General features: G+C 49.3%; 1 protein-coding gene and 1 long non-coding RNA gene across 2 annotated transcripts in view; both read right to left on the minus strand.

Moving 5' to 3' along the window:
• Nucleotides 1–601, minus strand: part of LOC135829210 (uncharacterized) — a 51,083-nt gene extending 50,482 nt beyond the window's left edge. Inside the window, exon 1 of the mRNA XM_065341616.1 lies at nucleotides 528–601. The gene's annotated coding sequence lies outside the window, so the exon portion shown is untranslated. The remainder of the gene's footprint in view (nucleotides 1–527) is intronic.
• Nucleotides 602–5,687: 5,086 nt separating this feature from the next.
• The window catches only part of LOC135829964 (uncharacterized), an 18,744-nt gene continuing 7,603 nt past the window's right edge, over nucleotides 5,688–16,828 (minus strand). Inside the window, exons 2-3 of the long non-coding RNA XR_010555955.1 lie at nucleotides 15,226–15,381; nucleotides 5,688–6,035 (exon numbers count right to left, since the gene is read on the minus strand). This is a non-coding gene — a long non-coding RNA (uncharacterized LOC135829964). The remainder of the gene's footprint in view (nucleotides 6,036–15,225; nucleotides 15,382–16,828) is intronic.

Raw genomic sequence — 16,828 nt, forward strand, 5'->3', positions numbered from 1 at the left:
AAAAGCATCCTACCACTTGTCATCTCTTCCGTATTTACTTGCTCACATTGCTCAGTACATCTATAGCTCCATTGTGCCTAGCCTATGTGGTAAACTCCCTATTGCCATCGCTACTACTTCAGCAAGCAGCTAAACTTTGATCTGTCTGTATCCGATCCCCGTGCCTGTAATTCTTTTCCTCTTGTTTGCCAGAGGCCATCGTGAGAATAAAGGATTTCAAACAACTACAACCTAAGGCTGCAGCAGCCCTTTCCATCACACGGCATAGAAATGACCAGCGGTGCTTTAGGATATGAGGGAAAGCAGGGAAGGCAGCTGGCGGCTGGGAATCAGTGCTTTTGCTGTTGGAGAAAGCGTGAATGAGCATGCCCACATGCCAACAAGTTGCTTGTAATTCACTGGAGGCTTAAACTCTAAAACTAGTTCGCGAAAAATCTACTGATTCCTTAACTTAATTAAGTATTGACGATGGTGATAAAGATGTTTAAATTTGCTCCTTTTCGTGCACAGAAAATGAAGTTACTCACTTTCCCAGACTTGCAAGACCTTTTCTCAGCACATCCAAGTAACGCTCGAGATATCTCCATGTAGATAGTGGGGTTTCAACACACCTTTGATAGTTACCCTTATCCTCTGCATGAATGAGCAACACAGACCATAAGCACACACACACACACATACACACACACACACACACACAAACACACAAACACACACACAAACACACACAAACACATACACGCATACATGCACACACACGAACACACAAACACACACCATTTGACAATTTGACCATTTGACGCCCATCGCCAGAGGCGATGATAACGATGCTACGGCAGAAGCCATAGCAGCTTGTGCTGGGATTACACCATTCAACAGCGTGCAAGGCTGAAGAATTGACCGCCACTATTCAGCCTGGTCTACACCACACGGCTATGAAGTGGCTTTTTCTGGTCAGTGAATCCCTACTTTTTGGTCGTTTTCATTTTTTTTTACCCGCACACACACCACACCACATACTCCGGCTTGCACTGGCTGTTGGTAACCACTCAGGAGAATGAAAGAAAAGTCAGGAAGAGTGTGAGAAAGAGAAGAAAGACGTGTATGACCATAATTGTCGGGAATTGAACCCGCAACCTCTCGATTGGAAATCGCTGCACATACCACCGCATCATATGGGACACACACACACACACACACACATTAACTACAACACACAGCAGATTGCAGTTCGCAGTGTGCTGGCCAGCAGAGTGAGACGCTACGGAGAGAGATCAATGGTAGGCAGGCTAGTCAGTGCCCGAGCAGGATCTTGGCGGAGCCAAGAGGGTGGTCATATCCAAGGAACGGAGACCGAGAGCCCTGAGTAGCCGGAAAAGAGCGTGGCCAACACCCCATTATTTACTTTTGTTAAAGTAAATGATTGATGATAAATGGAAGGTGGATGAGTATAACCTAAAGATCTGACAAGAGTGATCCACACAAAGAACGGATCGAAATATATAACTAGGCAAAATTTAGCATGCCATGCCGCACACATTGAGCATCACATGGAATGTCACGTAGAATGTCACGTTGCATATAGTTCCATGGGTGCATGCACCATGAGATTTGGTCGACAGGGTTACCGTTATGTGCAGTGCACGTGATTGTAGCCAGCCAGTCTTGGAGCATTTCGAGCACTCTTGGCGGGGTTTGCAGCTCTTTATAAAAATGCTTTGCTTCACGGAAACGTATTTCATTGCGAAGAGCTGCGCTTCGGTCCTCTGAGCTGTGCTGAGGAGCTCTAACAGAGCGAAACAATTGCTGTCCACAGATTTGAGTACATACATACATACATAGAAGGAGGAAAACTTTCTTCTGCCAGCGGAGACGGCTCGACACAATAAAGTGGCACATTATTACACCCAAAAGGCACAATGGAGGTTTATAGGGTTGTCGCAACTCAGAGTTTCGTGCTCAATGCAATCATCAGGCGGCTCTGTAAACCTCCATTGTGCCTTTTGTGTACATATAAACAAATATTACACTGCAATGAAGCAAACAAATCTCTTTCCGCTGTTACTCGGAGTTTCGTGTGAAAACACTCATCAGGCAGCATTATGATCAAGACTAACAATCACTAGAATATATAGGGAGGGGCTTGAGAAAAGAGGGCAGAGGTGATGGAGGTACAATATTTCAATAGCACGAGGAAAAGGGGTGACAAAATCAGCGTGATTATATGAGGAAAAAGATGTTGAGAGTATAGAGCACAGCCTGGGTAGAGGAACAGCACGATTCTCTGGCAACACATCAGTACAGGTCTGTGCTGCATTGTGACACATGACATTGTGAGTGCTAGAGGAACAGCACGATTCTCTGGCAACACATCAGTACAGATTTGTGCTGCATTGTGATACATGACATTGTGACCTGGGGTGGTGAAAATGGTGATGGGGATTGTGCGTAGTAGGAATCACTCACGATCAGCGCCGTGTCACCTCCCTGTATTTTGCTCCTCTCTGGTTGAAATAGAATATGAGTGTCATTGTGATAAATGTTGGTTTGCAGCTTGTACGGCAAACCGTACTTATCGCTGACAACCGAGCAGCAGGCAAAAGCCACGCGCGTGGATAGGCGCGCAACAATGGAGGTGTTTGGCATGCAATGGCGGGCAGCCATACTGGGGAAAGCCCAGCCCGCACCATGAGTACGAGTACGCCCATATGGGCAGGCGAGACTACCCCATATTTGCATAAAGGTATCAGCGCTACTAATGCAATGCTTACTACAAGCAGGGCTCATGGCGCCTAATATCTATATTAGGAAGCAGTTCCTTTCATGGTACGAAAGGACTCCAGCACGCGTACTAAGCCTCAGCCAAGGTACAGTACTAACTGAGCATGCACGATACAACAGGCGGTGTGGCGGAGCAAAACATACCACGTATGGAAGAGGCGAAGTCCCCTGATGCCACCCGGTCCACCATGACAGACACCACCATGCTTACATGGGAAATAAGGCGCGAGAGCCCACCAGGTAAGGGGCCGTCCGTAAATATCGATGTTTTTTTAGAGACGATATTGGTGCGTCTGGGGGGGAGGGGGTTTGAGCCATGTGCGTCTTTTCGAGCATCAGAAAAATATCGATGTAAATATCTGAAGTTTCGCCGATCCCTGCACGCGGACGTCTAAATGGCTATACAAGAAATGTGAAACCAGCTTCCGTTCGCGGAGCTAAAACTCGCGACACAAGAACAAAATCAAAAATTGGAAGCTGTACGCCCATGGCGAATTTCAAGAGCAAAAGAATGAGCTATTGATTGTGGAAATCGGCCGAACGATGCCTGCAGGAGATCTTTTTCAAGACGTAGAGGCAGTGCCAACAAACACGGACGAACTCCACAAGAGTTTCCAGTCTTCACTGTCTGAACAATGATTTGAAAAAATTCAAGCCCGAGCGTAGCCGCTTTGGCTACACCAGTACACGATGGCTGTGAGCACTGCAGCGCCAACCCGGTTCGCTCCCCCCAGGCGATGCAGCTATTGCGTGAGTGCGGCGGGATTTTCACGCCTACACCGGACCCTCAACATCCTGGGCACTTCATGAGCATCCAAAAATATTGATTCCATTATCTAGATGTACATGTGCGTCTTTTGGGGGGAGGGAGGGGGGTCAAGGGAGAGAAGCACCAATATCGTCTCTAAAAAAACATCGATATTTACGGACGGCCCCTAAGGCGGGCTGCATAAGCACGTGGCAAGCGCAAATAGCGTAAGATGTACCCACGAGGGCCACAACGTGAGAGTATGGCCGCATGCGCAGAGTACGAGAGTACGATGCTGGATCAACGCAGGGCGGATCGATGTGTGGCTGTGCTACAGCACGAGGCACCTCAGCAGTTGGAGGTGGTGAATGCAGGGACAGCATCAATATTGGCAGCTAGCAGCAGCAGATAGGCATGATTTTTCTCTCTTCTTCAAGACTAGCAAGAGGAGCAGAAGGCAACCCTCGTTTCACTCGTGATTGCATAATCACATGGCAAAAACAACAAAAATGCAACCCCTTCTATGGTGCTATGGTGTGTGTGTCTCAGGGGGGGGGGGGGGGGGGGGCGGGGGAGGGGCAATATCATCTGTCACGATTACGTTGAATTACGATTACGATCTAGTCAATTATGAGTAGGAGGTATGATAAGGGGTTACACTCCACTACACGTATTATTACGATGTTTTCTTTGAGCTAGTACTTCTGGTAATTGGAATTATTTGCTCGAATTTTCTGCTGCATGCGAATGATAATTTTATCTCTGAATATACTTGCGCGTTTTGTTGTTCTTTTCCCTTTTGCGGGTACGCGATTTGTTGGCATGACATCATGCGCAGCTCATTGTGACGATGATGTCACTATTGTTATGTTTGTACCAGCGCTGCAGCGTAGTTCTGAGGTATCTTTTGCGAAATTGCCGTGTTGCAACGCCATTATGGGGCAATTACAAATTTGGTGATCAAAGCAGCTGCCTTTTCTAACCTTGGGGTTCTTTTTGTTGTTGTAATGTTCTTGTGAATATACCAACTTTTTTCTTCCTAACCAGTCGCTTGGTGCACTGGTCTGTGTGAACGACGGTAATGTTGGTTTTTGGATTTGAGAAGTAGAAGATGATAAGACAAGGTGAACGGCACATAGAAGACGACATAGCTTGATTGCACTGCACGTTTCGTCCCCGCTGGACTCATCAGGCAATCTTCTTCTTGGATGTCTTCACACGAAGCTTCACTCGGGAGAATATAAGTACTGCTGCGATGGTGTCTTCAACTTCATTCTCCCGAGCCATAGCTATGTCATTGCTGTGTCATCTTCCATGTGCCATGCGCTACTTGATGTGCCGGCCTGCTATGTCGGACACTGCTAACCATGCATCGACTAGGTGACAGCCGCGAACTGATGGTGGTGGTGGTGAGAAGGAGAGCTCTGTGCCAGAACTTGGCAGCTTAGAGAGCGCGTGTGGGCAGGCCTGTATTTACCGCCATATTTCCAGGTGTGTGTTTACCACCATATTACACAAGAATGCAAAACATTGAACTCGGATCATGAGCTAGTATTAACCTTGGTAAAATAGAAGAAGAAAACACATGGAAATGAGTTCTGAAGCAACTATTCACGAATGTAACAAGATAATATGCGGTCAGTACGTGCCATAACAGGGCATGAAACTGACAGGGTACAGAGACAATCAGCGACCTAAGACCTAGTTCTAACACATCTCCCATGAGCAAACCAACAGTATTCCAACTTGGAAGGTTCAAGGCAGGGTAGGACCAAAGAAGGGGAAGGTGAGCAACGTGGATGTGTGCTCAAGCTAAGCCCCTGTTATGGCACGTATTGACCTCTTATTATCTTGTTACATTCGTGAATAGTTGCTTCAGAACTCATTTCCATGTGTTTTCTTCTTCCATTTTACATTTAATACTGGTTCATTATCTGATTTCAATTTTGCACACCTGATGAGCCGTCACTAACAACACGGCGAAACGTACGTCGTATGAAACTACTTGTTATCGTAGTCAACTCGTAAACTACTGGTTATCGTAGTCAACTCGTCCACAATACTGTCTTGCTCATGGATTACCATTAGATATTGGCGTCCGGTTTTGTACAATTAGTTTTCACAGCGATCAGCACAGCTATTGTACCTACCCGTTACCAACGTGTCAATATGAAGTGTTACTGCCTCTTTATATAGTGTATGTCCTTCTTTAAAGAAGGCTGGCCTTGCTTCGATAAGACCATGTTCATTTTGCTGTTGTCTACTATTAGCCGTTGTTCGAGTACGTTCCGTGTTTGCTGAAGCCGTATTTCCAGCACCATCCGGGGCAGAACAAATTCCTGGAGGGAAGCCTTTGTGTTTGTTCGCCAAGAACTGTGTGCGTTGCATTGGATAGGTTGCTCCTGCACTGTTCTGATTATTGCCATCCACTTGTCTCTTGTTGAAATCCCCAGACGTATTATTTGTTTGTATACACCTGATGGGTTTGTACTTCATGCCATTGTATCTTGGAGAATATGAGAAAAATGCAACAAACAAGCCAATGGATTGTGAAAAGGGCGAGGGTTAGGAATTCTATGGAGAACCAGGGATTTCTTTTTGAAATATTTTATTCTACTGTGAGTGGGGCTGCGGGTTAGGCAGTTGGAAACTAATTTACTCTACTTTCAATTTTACAAGTATGGGACAGGGTACAGATCCAGCAGTGAGTAGATTTCTTGTTTGAAAGCATTTCGGGAGGAAACATCACGAATGCTAGCAGGAAGGGCATTTTAGCCGTGGTTGGCTATAAAAACCCTGCAATCGCCACACAAAGTGGTCATTGGCTACCCCAGCCATATATTGCCTGGAATAAAATAAATAAATAAATAGTATTATAGAGATGTGTACAGTGGGGGGGGGGGGGGGTGTTTACAGCGGTCGGTTCTGATGGGTGGGAGGTGCCAAGTGTGTGTGCGTCGAAGGCTATACTGGGGCGTAACTTGAGCGGTGTGCTGAGAATGCGTATGTTTTGTGGGGCATATTGGTATTTTATGGAGTGTGCAATAAGGGTAAGCTTTACTTTGCGGCGAGAGAATATTGTCGGCCATTTGAGCCGATGAGGCTGTGCTGAATGATTCTGAGGAGTGAATAGGGGGAGGCGAGGCATTTTTTGGCCGTCTTGCGCTGGATTCGCTCTCAAGGCGGTCAAGGGCTGTGATTGAGAGTGGGGGGGGGGGGGGGGGACAGCAATGCATGCATTATATTATAGGCATGATATGTGTTTGTAAAAGCAGGAGAGGGATTTAGTGCATAGAGTTGATATGAGCCGAAGGGGCCGTCTGTAAAATTTACATGCATTTACTTAGAGACGTCTAACAGGCGTTTCTGGTGGGTAGGTTTGCCTGCAAGGCGTTTCTAAAAAATGCATTTCAGAGTGCATGCATACATGCCGCACTTGTGCATGTACGTGATGTGGAACTGCTACAGCTTGTACAGCCTACAGTACAGGCAGGCGTTGAGACACACTACACTGTACTGTACTACACTGCACTGCACTGCACTACATGAGTCACGGCAGACAGGGAGACAGGGACACGTATAAAGGGATAATTTTGTGTGGGTTCAAAACAGGGACATGGACAAGGGTTCGCTATATTTATCACGAAATTCACTATATTGTAGTTTGTTGTACATTGTAGGTGGAGTCGACTGTACTGAATATGTGTGCATTGTATTGTGTTTATAATGAGTGGTATTATCTGCATTTGGCCGGGGGGGGGGGGGGGGGGGGCGGGGGGGGGGGGGGGGCGGGGGGGGGGGGGGTGTTATTGGGGGTGGGGGTGGGGGTCACAAAAGAAACGCCTGTTAGACGTCTCTAAGTAAATACATGCATTTACGGCCGGCCCCTAAAGAGAATAATGCATGATTTTACAGCTTTCTTCAGCGCAAAGTCAAGGTGGGCTGTCAATATTACTAGGTCATGCTGAAAGATGATGCCGAGGTGGCGAAGGTGATGACTACCATCTTTGCGGTGCTGATTAGGAGGTGCCAGAGCTCCAACCAACCAGCGGCAGCTGACACACTGCTCTGCAGTTGCAGTTCGCAGTGTGCGGCAGAGCTACTGGAACAGGCGAGGGCTGTGTTGGCGGCAAACTGGTTGTACCTGATGCTGCCGCTCTCTCAAGCAGCAGGCAGGTTGATGATGTATATCAGAAACAGCAGTGCCTCCAGGACAGAGTCCTGGGATCACTCTTGCCAGAATGGGGAGGAAGGCTGATGTAGTGCCCTCAACTCGCACTCGCTGCCTGCGCCTACTCAAGTAAGCGGAGAACCATCGCAGTGCCACTTCCAGGACACTGTAGTGATCGAGTTTGTCCAGCAGGCCCTGTTGCCATACCCGGTCGAAGGCTTTGCTCAGGTTAAAAAAAAGCCTGTAACGTGCTTTCCCGAGTCGTGAGCATCCGATGTATCATGGACCAGTCGAGCAAGTTGCAGCCTTTCTCCCGGAATCTGGATTGGTTAGAAGTAAAAGTGCGGTGGGACGCGTTTGTAGAGGCGTGAGTGAACCATTTTTTCTCGGATTTTTGAGGTTATGCTGAGCAGAGAGATGGGCCGGTAGTTTGTTGGCTGGGAGACGTCTCCTGACTTTGAGATAGGGGAGATCGTGACAGTCGTGTAGTATTTCTCCCCAATTGCAAATGACAAGTTCAGGAGGGCATGCCAGGGAATCTGAAATTTCTGGTGCGACTTCTTTGAGGAGACAGGTTGGTAGGAGGTCCGAACCTGGGCTTTTGTGTGTGTTGAGGCCTCGAAGAAGCTTCTGGACTTCTTCTGTCGATGCTGTGATGGTTGTCAAGTTGCAGTTTATTTCAGGTGTCATGTCAATGGGTGGGATATCTGGTGAGCAGTTGCTGACCGACTGCTGGCTATGGGAAACGAAAAACTCATTCAGGACAGAGGCTTTCTCTGAGGCAGTAGTCACAGTGGCGGTGGGGGGGGGGGGGGGGTGAGGAGACTTGGGATGGTGCGCTTGTGTGGCGTTTTGAAGTGTTTGATAATGTGATGGAGTTTTGTTCCTTTCGTGGCTGTGCATTGGACAAAGTCAGACTTGCTGCGACGGAGAAGAGCGGGTACGATGTTGTATTGGGCCGTGAAGTGTTGCCAGCTACTTGCTTTGTAGTTTGGTAGTTACAGAGCTTCTTATGCTTCTCCTTTATCTCCTTTTGAGGAGGTCCTTTGTGACCCAAGGGTGCGCTGCGGCGGTGCTTCTGTTTGTTCGCAATGTGGTTCGTGTGATTTTGGCTGTGTCTGGTGGCAGCTTGCAGAAGCTGTGATCTCCAGTGGTTCCAGAACGAGTTGGCAGGATTCGGGTCTTGCGGAGTGGATGTGTAATGTAGTTTAATGGGTTCATTGCCTAGGGCAGCACGATGTAATCCGTCTGCCTGTCCATAACCGGTAGGTGTTGCCGTTTTCCCGTTGTGCACTGTCGTGAGTTGATGGCGGTGGGATCGTGCTGGCGCCTGTGACCACACCGTGGTCCGAGGTGCCCAGGGGTGGTAGTTGGGAAATGCTGTTGCCTGGTCATGGGAGTAGGACATAATGAGGTTTAGGCAGGAGCTGGCTGCTTGTCTGTATATGGGCGTCGGCAAGCAAATGCGTTTCTGCAGTCCTTGGGCCGCGCACAGGCGCTGAAGGTTGTTTCCTAAGCGGTCGGTAGTATCGCTGGCAAGCCAGGCGGAGTTCTTCACTTTGAAGTCTCCGACAAGTAGCACATCACTGCTCGTTTGTTTGGCCAGTCGGATGGCACCGTCCAACTCGACAAGGAATTGTTCCCACCTAGCGCGTGGTGGGCAGTAGATATTACCTAATTCGCATGCAGTGATGTTCACCCATAGACATTCGTCGCTGCTGCTGTTAGCGATGTAGAGGGCGACGCTTCCACCGAAATTCTTTCCTGTCAGCTCGGATGAGGTTGAAACCTTCGATGGCATACATGCCATCCGGGCGTACCGGATGGGCCCAGGTTTCTTGAATTGCGGTCATTGACAGGGCAGAGCTGGCGAACGTGCGAGGGAGTGCAGTTCCTCCATCTTGTCGAACAAGCACCTTACATTGGTGCAAATGAACTTGAAGGTGTGTTCCTTTTTAATGTTTAAAAAAATTGTTGCTGTTGCTGATTGAATTTGCAGGAAATATTTGTGCTGTTGACTTCTTTTTCTTGGGATTGCATTCAGAAGTGTCTGCTCCAACTGATTGTGCCTGCGACGTCGCTTGTTGAGTGTTTTCTACTATCCCTCGTATGCGGTGACTTGTTTGGGTAGCGCCATGCTACACTCGTCGTCGTCACTGGTGTGACCCATGTCGTCGGTGTCATTCATGCTTGCGTCTCCGTCACATGGTGTACTGGAGGCAATGACCAACAGGTTGCTGCTTGCTGACGCGGGGTTTGACAAGTGGTCGTCTTTCGGAGCGGCGACAGAGATTGTGCTGTTGACTGTGGAGTTACTGCTCTTTGTTTTTGCTGCCAGCTAATTTTTAAGGCTCGCCTGTCATCTGCCTCTCCGCATAGAATGTGCACTACAGGCCCAGTTGCTGATATGATTACCCATCGTCATCTGCAGTTGTTTGGCCGCATTGCCAGAATGGACAACAGTCGGCCTCCAAAGGCAGTGCTGTCCTCGTGGCTCCATGGTCCTGCTCGTGCCCCCAGGTGGTGATGGTGTGGCGTGGTAAGCGATTACCTCAAGATGTTCCGTCCATACACCGGTTGGTACGACGTCGCAGCTGAACATAGCGAGTGGATCCCAGTCCATGTCGGATGCCATTTTGGCACGGTGCTTGCAACTTGATGCGACCGTAAAGTCAGTATGCGGTACGGCCGACTCTTTGTCAGTCAATGCGCACTTTGGCAGCACAAATGCAGGCAAGAGCGGCTGAAACCGATCTATGAACAGTTCAGTGCTGTTTGCTGTGAAACGTGCCACCGTTGGTTAGCTAGCGGAGGTGGATTTGCCGTGCACAGCTGCTCTCCCAGCCTAGGTGACGCTCCAGTTTTCGAGATAGCTGCACCTCGCCCACCTGATTGCAGCCAATGTCAGTACCACTGCCACACCTGTGACCGCTGTTTCTGGTGCAAAGCGGAGCACCGCCGGCACGACTGCAGCCGTAGAACATTCAGCTCTGGCTCAAAGTGGCGCACCATCCCATGCCTGACCTGTTCTCGGAAGTTCACAAGTCCCCAGTACCCGGCTCAACACAAATGCAAGAAGTAAATCTGCGCCTCCTTGCCTCTCTGAGGCACTGCATCACCTTTGGGTGGCAGTTTCATGGTTCAAGGCTCAAGGTTCAAGGTGTGTGTGTGTGTGTGTGTGTGTGTGTGTGTGTGTGTGTGTGTGTGTGTGTGTGTGTGTGTGTGTGTGTGTGTGTGTGTGTGTGTGTGTGTGTGTGTGTGCATGTATACATGTGTACATGTGTGCATGCGTGCATGTATGCGTGTGTGTGTGTGCATGCGTGCATGTGTGTGTGTGTGTGCATGCGTGCATGTATGTGTGTGTGTGTGTGTGTGTACCATATGGTGCAGTGGTATGTGCAGCGATTTCCAATCGATAGGTTGCGGGTTCGATTCCCGACGATTATGGTCACACACGTCTTTCTTCTCTTTCTCAGACTCTTCCTGACTTTTCTTTCATTCTCCTGGGTGAGTACCAACAGCCAGTGAATGCCGGAGTATGTGGTGTGGTGTTCGGGAAAAAAAGAGACCAAAAAGTAGGGATTCACTGGCCAGAAAAAGCCACTTCATAGCTGTGTGGTGTAGACCAGGCTGTGTGTGGCGGTCAATTCTTCAGCCTTGCAAGCTGTTGAATGGTGCAATCCCAGCACGAGCTGCTATGGCTTCTGCTGTAGCATCGCTATCATCGCCTCTGGCGATGGGCGTCCAATGGTCCAATGATCCAATGGTGTGTGTGTGTGGGGGGGGGGGGGGGGGGACTTTTCGCCCGCATCATCCAGGACCGCCTGCAGACTTTCGCCAAGTCTGTCCTTCGCGACTTACAGTGCGATTTCCGTAGGGGTTGTGACTGCATGGATATGGCCCATGTTGCTCGCCCGTTGGTGGAGAAATCCATTGAGCATGATGTGCCACTCCATGCGCTATTTATTGACCTGAGGAAGGCATATGACTCGATCCCGAGGCCTGCGCTATGGGCCCTCCTGGAGAAGCTCGGAGTCGCGCCCACCATGCTGAACATCATCAAGTCACTGCATGAGTCCATGCAGGTGAAAGTGCGGGTTGGTGGCGGCCTCACATCCAACATCAATGTCAACAAGGGCCTGCGGCAGGGCTGCATGCTTGCCCCTGTGCTGTTCAATTTGTACTTCTCGGCGGTAGTTGACCACTGGCGTTCTATGTGCCTGGACGCAGGTATCGAGCTGCGGTACAAAGGTGGGAGAAAGCTCGTTGGCGACCGAACTGCCAAGTCTCGTGTGCAGCGTGTCAGTGCAACAGAGTCGCAGTTTGCTGACGATGCTGCGCTATACGCCACGTCCAAGGCATCCTTTGATCGGTGTGTGGAGACGTTTGTGGCTTGTGCTTCTGGTTGGGGACTAACTGTCAGCTTGACAAAGACCAAAGCTATATTAATCAATACTCCCACCAGTGAGCCAATTCATCTCGGGAATGGAACCATCGACGCCGTTGACCAATTCACATATCTTGGGTCCGTGATTCACCGGGATGGTCTTTGTGCGGATGATGTACAGTAGCGGATTTCTAAGGCGACTCGAGTGTTTGGTTGCTTGCGGGCACCTGTCTTCGGGAACCGCTCCTTGTCCCTCCGATGTCGACGTCGTGTCTACGTGGCTCTCGCTCGTTGGACCCTGTTGTATGGAGCAGAGACCTGGACGACCAAGGCTCCTGATCTGCGCCGTCTTAACGCATTCTACCATCAGTGCGTGCGGTCAATTGTCGGCATCTCGAGACACGGGCAATGGGATGATCGTGTCACTTCTTCAACACTGGCGAAGACCCTCGGAATTGATTCAGACATCGGCGACATCATCCGCGAGCGTCGGCTACGATGGCTCGCCCATATTGGCTGCATGGACGCTGACCGTCTGCCCAAGTGTAGAGGAGACGGTTTCAAATAGGACACCGGTTGCAAACCGGAACGGACTCAATATTCACTTTCTCTCTTGGTATTTTGATTAGAAAACATATGTCACAGTGAGACTACGATGTGTTATACTCCGAGCCAAAATTTCATGGCTCTGCGATGACCAGAAGCGCCATATCAAGCAGGTGAGTTTTTGACGTGTTGCTTCGCACTGCGACTTGAGTTTTACGACTTTCAAAAAATCAACTTCTTGTCGCAGGTAAACAGCGGCTCGCCTCTCGCCAATAAAGCACCGCATACCAATCAAAACTAATGGAAGCACACACAAGGCTTATTGTTACTCTGTACTGGCCGTCGTGGAGCGATAGCAATTACCCAATTTCAGACCCAGAGTGAATTTGACGTGCACTCTAAAACGTGTCCGGTTTGGAGCCACCTCTGATTTGAGCTTTTTTTGAAGCGAAAAATTGGGCAACTTGGAGGCAATGGGTCAACACAAAGGAGTGGCTCAGTTCGATTGACTCTGGCCCCAGAGCAAACTTCAACATGCCAGTTTCCTTCCACAAACATATTTCGAGTGAAAAATCAACGCTGATGATCGGTTTGGGTCTATACAAATTTGGCTGTCAAAACGTCCCGGTATCGAGCCGTCCCCTCTACCCTGTTTCGGGAGCTCTCTGCAACTCGACCTCAGCACGGCCCACGCAAGCATTGGCGGGATGTGGTTGTGGACAATTTCAACCGCATTCATCCACCTGCCCCTGAGAAGGAATGGCTCAATGCTGCCCAGAACTGCTCGGAGTGGAGGGAGGTCATCCACCGTCGTCCTCGGCCTCGTGATGTCTCCGCCAAGTATCGTTGTGCTTGAGGGAAGATGTGTCGCCCCCCGGCGATCTCAAGCTCCACGAACCTTTCTGCCGGTTGCCGCCGAATTAGTCCTTTCGCTATCACTGCCTACGGCAATGGGCAAGTTCAAGGTACAAGGTTCAAGGGGAGGGGCACGAACCTTTCTGCCGGTTGCCGTCGAATTAGTCCTTTCGCTATCATTGCCTACGGCAATTGGCAAGTTCGAGGTACAAGGTTCAAGGGGAGGGGAGCTGTGTGTATGTGTGTGTGTGTGTGTGTGTTTGTGTGTGTGTGTGTTGGCCTCAAGCCAAACCCCAAATATAGCAATCCAAGATGAGAATGGTGACATCTGTACCCTCTCCGTTAGAGCAGGGACGGCGATGGTTGCGCCGCCTCACCAAGGTCTACAACATCCCCAGCACATTCCACTCCAGTGTTATCGATCAGGTGGAACAGCAGGACATCGTCGAGGAGCTTGGCGAGCCACCGAACCTTGCTGAGCTTCAGCGCGCGGTGTCAGCCATGAGCAATGGGAAGGCAGCTGGCGGCTCTGACATCTTACCTGAGATGGTTAAAAGGCTGGTGGCCCCGCTCTCATGTGTGCCCTCTTGGACCTCGTGTCCTGTCCGTCCAATGTGCGGCTCGAGGAAAAGGTGGTGCGATGCTGCGCGGAAGGATCTGGCAGTGTTGAGCATCGACGAATGGTGCGACTTGGCCAAGGATGGGCGGGAATGGCGGGCCGCTTACAATGTTCTGCCCCCGCCCAAACCCGTTTGTGAGCCCCTGCGGATACCTTGTGCCGAGTGTGGTCGTCTCTTCTCCAGGAGTGGTTTGCCTCGTCATAAATGCCTCGATGAGCGCCGCAAACCTGTATCGGAACAGAGAGGTAGCCTACAATGTCCTTCCTGCGAGCGCTGGTTCCGCAGTGCCGGAGATTTGGCAGTCCACAAGTGCCCCAACTCCCGGACTCTTCCCGCGACATCGTCTCAGGCTCTGTGCCGGTTGGCGGTGTCTACCATTGCTGCTCAGGTAACTCCTTTGCCGCCGCGTGTGCGGCTCACTCTCTAATGCTGCAAGGCCCACTGTGGGGCCTGTGGTCGGTGCTGTCGCTCTACTCGTGGATTTCAAATCCATAGCTGCCTAAGATGGCTCTCTCGTCGTGCCGATTGAACACGGCCCCTGATCTCTCGGAAGGTCTGCCGACTTTCTTCCATCGCTCATCGTTTCCACATTGTCGGCCCCGCAAGGGGACACGTGACCGTAAGGGCGGTGTTTAGCAGGACCAGGATCAGTTGTGTGTGTGTGTGTGGTTGTGTGTGTGCATGTGTGTGTGTGCGCACGTGCGTGCGCGTGCGCGTGTGTGTGTGTGTGTGTGTCATACCTACCGTATTATCTCTAATATAAGCACGGTCCTTTATTTTTCAATGTACCTCCGCCCCGTGCTATTAATGGAGACTTTCCTTTATTGGAGACTGTTCCATTATTATTTCAACCTCATTTCAGAGGCATGTTGCCATGCCAAATTCATGTATGACACACACATTTCAGGGTTTTTTTCGCCGGTACAGATAATGAATTTACACAGTGTGCTTATAATGGAGACTGAGCAATATATATTTTTGGAATGTCGCCCCAAGGTGTTCTATTATTGGAGACGTGCTATTATTGGAGACTGTGCTTATATTAGAGATAATACAGTATGTTATTGGCAGACATCTCGTACAGCACACATATTGTATTAGTTCAGATGAGCCTTACCTTGTGTACACATCAGGTGGTTTACTTGCATTTACATCAGCCTTAGTCACCGGTCTCATGTGCTTCACTGAGGGGGTTATAGTTAATAGTGCGGTTTCTTCTTTGTCGGTAAGCCCTGCTCCTTTTCGAACACCCAGCTTGAATCCACACCATTCCCTACAAAACACAGCAAGGCAAACAAGAGTATAATGTTGAAAATGGCTTGCCATGAGAGCCCCAGTTCTAAATAAGGCTTGCCATGAGAGCCCCAGTTCTAAATAAGGCTTGCCATGAGAGCCCCAGTTCTAAATATGGCTTGCCATGAGAGCCCCAGTTCTAAATAAGGCTAGCCATGAGAGCCCAGTTCTAAATAAGGCTTGCCATGAGAGCCCCAGTTCTAAATAAGGCTTGCCATGAGAGCCCCAGTTCTAAGTACATGGCTTGCCAGCTCACAAGCATTGCTCATTTATATAACTGGCTAGCAATCCATGCATGTAGTGGTAACCTTCAAATATTTCAGTTGCTTGTCTAGAGTCTGCAATTGGACATACTCGTGGACAATTGTGGCTACACATACAACTCAACTATCTGTCTTTGCAGTTTTTATTCATGCTCGTCACCCCTCGGGCTGCGCTATTCTCACGAGGATAGCAAACATTACGTTAATCAGTTTATCTGTAAAATAGTGTTTGTGCTGTGGGAACTGCATACCGCAGGAGGCGCAAGATCCCAAGTCTGAAGCGGATGCCGGGATGGTAACCATGTTGCAACCCTGGTCGCAATGACCGTACCCAGAAATCAATAACAGCGACAACCGAATAGACGCATGGCCCCACAACGAGCCCAGCACAAGCCTGAGGTCAACCAATTTAACTGGCTTGGTTCAAGTTCAACCCCACACTACCAACAGACAAAGACTGTTAGTTTCACGTGGTGAAGTAGTCATTCAAATTCAAGCTCAAAGCAAAACCAAGACTGAGCGCCGAGACAGAGTCTCGACTGACGTAAACGAGAGAGTGAGAGCTTCTTTTATAGGGCGTTTCAGAGATATGGCATGATCATTGCTTACAATGGCACGAGGTTATTCCGGAAAATAGCAGAACATGTAAAAAACGGAATATTCGCAGCCAGTCAGCAGAAAGTAGAATTCATGCACGGTAGGCATTCGACAGTCACACTGTGCATCTACTGCTTACACAGCTGCATAATGTCGTTAATTATTCCCGTAGCTATGCAGAAGACGTTACTTCAGTAACGTCTGGCGCTAGCCAGGGTCCACACAGCTTCAATTTGGTGTTTGTTTGTTTGTGTGTTTGTGTCACGCCTGGAGCTATCCCGTATCTGTCCCGTATCTGTCCCGTATCTGTGACTACAAAGGCTCTACAGGATTGTACATAACAGCTGTCCACAATATTTGCTGGCTTCCGTATCTGTCCCGTACAGTACCAATATTCGTCGTATTATGTATACGACTCCCTGATGTAGACGGAGATTTGGAAAGAAATAGGGAAACGAGGAGGAAATTAAATTAGAATAGACGCCGAATAGGTGATAGGATGCGTCAGCAAAAACATACTTTGGAAGAGAGATCCCGTCGTCTCCAAAATAAGCGTGAACGGGTGAT

The sequence above is a fragment of the Sycon ciliatum genome, chromosome 13 (genome assembly GCF_964019385.1).
Source record: "Sycon ciliatum chromosome 13, ocSycCili1.1, whole genome shotgun sequence".
Taxonomy (NCBI): Eukaryota; Metazoa; Porifera; class Calcarea; order Leucosolenida; family Sycettidae; genus Sycon; species Sycon ciliatum.